Raw genomic sequence first — 6,638 nt, forward strand, 5'->3', positions numbered from 1 at the left:
ATCTTCAAGCTTATTTTCACCAGTTCTATAACCCCGACAATTTAAAACTCTTGCATTAAAAATGCAGACCACCTTCACTGGATACTTATGCCAGGCCCTTGGCTTCTGGATTAATTTTGATGTAGTGGATCATGCATCCATTAACTTCAGGCAGAATAACTTTTATTTATTTTAAAGTACAGCTTATTTTTCTCTTTATTTTCTCCCTGTTTCTGTACTTCCTTTTGTGATGTTTCTTCCTTATTCAACCACAAACGCTTTTGTTTTCTTACACTGCTGTAGTTTTATACTGTGTTTACTTATTCCCTTCCTCTGCTTTTTTAATGGCTCTGTTATCTTTTTTGCCTTGTTCTTCCTTTATATTGCTCTGGTGATAGGAAATGTGCTGCATTTCTGTAGTAGCAACGGAAAAAACTAGAAATTTCACAAAAATCTTTGAAAGTTAAATCAGCCAGTTCTATCTACACATATCTCTGGTTTGTTTTTTTAAGAGAGAAACCCCGAATCCATGCCTATTATTTTTCCCTCTATGTTCTAACCCAGTCTGAAGAGAAGTTCAATGCAGAAATCAACGGATAAAATTCCCTGTCCTGTCTTACCCACAAAGTTTAGCTGTACAACTGAAGTAATAGGAAGTTAAATAATAGACTGCTGAGTTGGATGTGGGTAGTTCGTCAAAAGACTAGCAAAACATGCAGGGTTCAGTGGGAGGGTGGATGTGCGTGTGGTACAAATATTATAGAAGATGGAAATCAAAACAGGAAAACGGGTTACATAACAAATGCAGAAAATTCTGAGTTTGGCTGGGATTCCCTGGATTTGAATGTTTAGGCTCCTCTTGGCTGGTTGGTCACTAGTAAGCAATATTGCCCTACTGAAGATACCTTTATCTATTACTATAACCTATACCTAATTGATGTCGAATTGGACTTTGTGTGACTAAGCAGGGTTCAGTGAGCCCAGTCCCTAGAAGAGGCAGGATTAGAAACAGATTGTGGAGTAACCACTTGTACCAGAGGCATTTTGAAGTGACCAGCAATGAGTCAGCTGAGGTGCCAGTTGCCCCTGGAGCGCTGATAGTACTCAGGGGGACAGAGTGGCAAAGGAGGAGAAGAGAGTCCTGTGAAAGTGGTGATCAGGAGCTTTACAAGGAGCTGATCACAGCAGTCTCTTCTTGCTTCAACTGAAGCACATTTCCACCCCCTGGGTTAATGGGTACTATGTTCACACAGCCCCCCTGCCTGGTAGTTTCTCTGGGACAGGACTTCATGTGCAGGGTTGCAAGGGTGTTATGCTGTGCAAGGCCAATGTACTGGGATGTTTTAGATGCTAGAGGAGAACACTTGAGGTCATTTGGAGATGGGTAAGATTATACAGAAGAACCAAACTTGGGGCGTGCTGTGAAGAAAATACAGAAAGGGTCGGGTATTGTACGAAAACATGGATACTAAGATGGCTTAGGTGCAGGTAAAAAGGCAAGAGAACAAATCCTTTTTATGGAAACCTGGATCCGTTAGGAGATCATGGAAGAGTATAGGAGAGAGGGTTTCTGCCTCTAACAGTAAGATAAAAATGAAGATTTTTATCTTTGGGCCAGTGAATTGGTCATGCTTTATGTATGGCTTTTGCTATTTTAGCCCTTTCTCATTTTTCAGAAAGCCTGCAGAGGCATGTTTCTTTCTACATTTTTATTTTAAATTTTACACATATTTTCATTTGTTCTGCCACACTTCTCTCAAACTGAATTCAGAAGCAAAATTAATTTTATGGCTTGTTAGAGATATTTGACAATTGTGCTTTGAGTTATTGCAGCTGACTGAAAAACAGTGACGAGGAGCTTAATAGGGTTTTGTTTCTCTCTAAAGTAATGTGGAAAGATTCTGTTACTTGTCTGCCCTACTGTGAGGTATTTTGTTCGCAAGGATTTCTTGCCTTCAATCTTCAAGAAAATGGCAACACAGCAAAAATTATTCTTAGCAGAGGAAATCTAAAGCTATTGTATGTATCGTGTGTGTGATGATAGTCTACGTTTTAAAAGTGCCTGGATCCAGGAAAGTTAAGAGTTAATGGGCTTAGAGTTTCAATGCTGAAGATGCCAGGTTTAGTCCATGATAAATCTGCAGTGACTCTGATTTATGTATCATATAGAGTGAGTGTTTCTTTGAGTATGGAATTATAAATATTTTTACACACTCTTTTATACCAAGGAGTAGAGATCATCAATACATGCACTTTGACCATCTTGCTAATTATCGTTGCATTGGAGGGCATCCAGCACGTGAAAAATTGACAATACTTCTTGTTTGCCTTCATGCTAGAAAGGAATTCAGTTGTGTAATGCCTAGGGTGGAGAGAAGCAGAGTATAATTTCTGTCTCCCAGACCTCACCAGCTGCATGCTATTTACTCGGGAGAGGTGTTGCTGAGTTGGGAAATAATGTATAGTCATTACAATAATTTAAAATACAGAAGAGTCTCCGGGTACAAAAACCCAATCAGATTGTAGCCATAAAGATTACTTTTTTGATAGTAGGGTATGTAAAATATAATACATAGCTGTAGGGCTGGGATCGGGAAAGATAATAAGAGAAGAAACAATTTGCAATAATTACTAGAACTGAGAATGCTATTTTTTTGAATCATGAGAGACTAGAAATATTTTTCAATATGGCTTCATTGCCTACAGTTTCAAATAGATGCTCAAGTCAAAAGGTAATGGCGGGCTTTTATTTCTGTCTTAAATCATCAGAGACCGTCCTCCACATTGCTTCCGAATTATAGTCGTTCTGGCTCTGACTATAGTATTTTAATTTCGATAGTACTGTTTATGATTGCCTCTGTGGTCCTTTTTATACCAGAAAGGTCATATTGAGTCTTCGATGGTGTATCATATTTGTCCACATTTACTAATTCAGGTATTATGCTTTCTATCAGTTTGCTTAGTCTAGAGGCCATAATATGTAACTTCTCAGCTGTTATCATTAAGAACTTTGACATATTTACCAAACCTATCTTCCAGCTGTTTGTAAACCCTGTGAATTAAATATGATGCTAGCAGTAATCTGGCCAAACCAAAACACAGTAATTTTAAGTAGAGTAAAAGTAACTCTGTCAGTCAGGGTACTTGCAGGTATTTGACATCATAGCCTTACCAATCGCTGTGGTCTTACCAGTTACTCTATAAATTCCAAGAAAAACAAGGTAATGATAAACAGGAAAACACACAGAAAAATAAGTAAAATAAAATAAAACTACAAGCTTTTCTTTCTTTCTCCAGGTCATGAGGAAGAGAACAGAGCACATCCTCCCATTTTCTGTGACAGATTGTTTGTAAAGAACGGTATTTGCAAAAGGTGTGGAGAGCTGGCGTGACTCACAGCAAAGAGGTCAGAGCTGGGCAGAACAAGTTAGCCGCTGACGTGAGATCAGGCAATTGCAAGTACTGGGAGGCAGGCAGGAAGCACCTTGCAATTCTGGAACAGGATTTTGATGTGAATGGGCTGCCTAAGAGCACAGCAGTGGAGCCAAGGAATCCTGCCCTGTGATATATACACATACTAGTCTCTTATTACAGAGGGTCACCAAACAGTAATAAACTTAAGGATCTGATTACAGAGCTTAGTTGATATTTACTGGGTGACACCCTCACAGAGGGTGGTGAGACACTGGACCAGGTTGCCCAGAGAAGCTGTGGCTGCCCCCTCCCTGGCAGTTCAAGGCTAGGTTGGATGGGGCTTTGAGCAACCTGGGTGGTGGGAGGTGTCCCTGCCCATGGCAGGGGGGTTGGAACTAGATGGTCTTTAAGGTCCCTTCCAGCCCAAACCATTCTGTGATTCTAGTACTTTATGCTTTCAGAGTGTGGTACAAATAATACAGTTACTAAGCCAAGAATGTTTTTATGTGGAATACAGACATGAGAGTGTCATTTTACAAGTTAAAATCATCATATGGTACAGAGTGTCTCTCCTTTATAACTAGTCAGCCACATATAAAACCTCTTTTTCCTCCAGTTCCCAGCAAAAAATAATTGCATAAAGGGGGATTAGTTGCCTGTGAGGTTTTTTTAAAGTAATAAAATAACTCAAGTTTAGCATCTTTATCAGGGGAAAACATAGTGCTGTTCCCAAAATAGATGGTCTGTTGTTATAGGCTTGGAGGAAGGAAAGATGCAGGATGTCTCCTTTCAGCATTGTGTGAAGGTGAGAAAACTTGTAAGGGATCTTTTGTGGAAAGCTTGGATGGCATTTTACTTGGTAACATGTCTTCTGTTTGATTTTAGCTCATTAAGGTAATTTGTCATGTACAATTCAGATGCCTTAGGGTAAATTCCTTCTAGTGCACCTCCACTTAAAATTGATGTTATATGACAGATTAATTTTGCCCGTTTATTGTCTAATCTTTTTCAGTTGTATGATCTACAAAGAATGTTAGCCTGGTTTCATTGGTGATGACTCTTATCTGATGTTTTAATTTCTTGTAGTCATATATAAACACTCTTTGTTAATTGCTGTGACATTACCATGTGTTACTGACACCTAAATTCTTTCAAGTTACAGTTAAATACTGTCTTGCGACTTTACTGATTCAAATACTTTCTTTTGGATGTCAGCATTATGTCCAGAGAAACTATTTTGCACTATTCAGCAATTGGTGCTTTTGCCTGTTCCTTGTGCTAACATAGTTTTGGAAAGGCTGTTCTGGTTGACAAGGCGTATCATTCAGTGAGCTTGTGTAATTAAAAAATTTCTTCTATTGCTGTTGTGCAGTTCTAGCAGTTCTGAGATAATTTCACAAAGGTTAGTGTAGCAGCTTTATCATTAACTCTAAAAAGGAATCATTAGATCATCTGCCATGATCTCCTGTGTATTGGAGAACATTATATGTAAAGTTGGGTGCTTCTGTACTTTACTGAGTAACCCGTATTTGTCTGAAGCACATATGAATGCATTGAGAGATGGGAAATCCGCTCCTTCTTTGGCAGTTCGTTGCACTGGTCAGTTACTGAAATGGTAAAAATGTATGCCTTGCTTCTCTCTTGAATTTGGTTGATTACTTCCAGTTGGTAGTTCTTGATCACTTCTTCACTGAAACACTTCTCAATACTCAGGTTTATTTTTCTATGCAAAGGTACTTGTATGCTACTTAATCAAGTCATCTCTCAGTCTTCTTCTCACTACATTGCCAGATTACTCTTTCTTAGTGTCTAGGCAAAAAGTCTTTCCTCCATCCCTTCAATATTATTGTTTTGGGCTTGTTTTCAGTTTTTGGTTTTCTTTTAAAAAAGTGGACACCCTAGCAGATTAAGGGCACTGATGTTCAGGTTCCATAATGAAGATACGCATATCTCTTACCTTCTTTTATTACCTGGCTCTCTCCACCATGGCAGAGGGTAATGCAGAAGAGTGGTAGGCACTGACAGAGGAAGGACCTCTGAAATGCATTTTCTTTTTTCCATCTCTTTCTTCCCCCAAGAGAGAAGAACTATTGTGATGATACATTCTGTTGACTGAAGATATCTTTTAGACATGTGGGTTATTCCTCTTTCTTCTAGTGCGGTTAAAACATTAAAATGCTTATGTATGATCAAGGCTGTAAGTTTTTATAGCTGATGACTGCAGAGCACATCTGTTGATTTGGCCCACCCTTATCACATGGCTGACACCTTCATAGATTACTTGTTTTAGGAAATTGAGAGGTTGTATCTGCTCTATGTTGCTGCATTTATTAAGCTTGCCAGTTATCTCGCATTAGGGCCCCAGTGCGTGCATCACAATCACAGTCTGAATCCAGCTTTATTGATGCTAAGTTAACAAAAATATTTTGAAAGTGTCATTATACAGAACTGATCGAATACATCTTAAGAGTCCTCATTTGAGAGAAATCAATCCCTGATTTGACCACAAGGGTAGAAATGCCTTGCAACCTGCTACCCGTTTTGACCATCAATTAAGTCACCGGGAAAAGCTATTGGTAAATGGCAAAGATACGCTTGTATATGCTTGATGTGTCTGGTATAAGTGGTTTTAGCAGGTGAATAACCGAGAATTGATTCCCCACCACGTCCATTACAGCTTCTTTGAACTTTCTGTATTACTAAGTGAATGACCTACTTCTTTGATCTAAAATTAGTGTGAGTAATTCCATTTTAAAAGTGTTTCCAAGTACCTCCACTTTTGCACCCCTGCTGCTTGCTTTCATTATACAATAAAGTTGATAGTTTCTTCCTTAAGCAAAGAACTTAACCGGGTTTTAAATTATTTTCCTGAGGATGAATGCCAGCAGTTTGTTAGGGTTTAGGAGTACAAGTTCCCCTGACTTTTCAAAATTGTATCTGTACACTTAAGAGTCCCACCAAGCAGATGAGAGACCAGAATTTAATCTTTGTGGTTCTTGTTTGTTAGGAAGTATTTCACTGTGGTATGTGGGAAAACCCAGGGGAGACACACAAATTATTGCAGAAAAATTATTTGGCTCTCTAAGGAAGCCTGTGTGAGACACTGCTTTCAGCAACATCAAAATGTAACTGCACATACCAGACTTCTTCATTCATGCTGCCAAAGGAATAATAGGATTACCCTGCTTTGTTTTGCTTTTTCACCCTGGAATTAAATGAACTGAAACTTGACATATGAGACTCTG

Source organism: Leptosomus discolor, chromosome 4 (assembly GCF_034619465.1).
Source record: "Leptosomus discolor isolate bLepDis1 chromosome 4, bLepDis1.hap2, whole genome shotgun sequence".
NCBI classification, from domain to species: domain Eukaryota; kingdom Metazoa; phylum Chordata; class Aves; order Leptosomiformes; family Leptosomidae; genus Leptosomus; species Leptosomus discolor.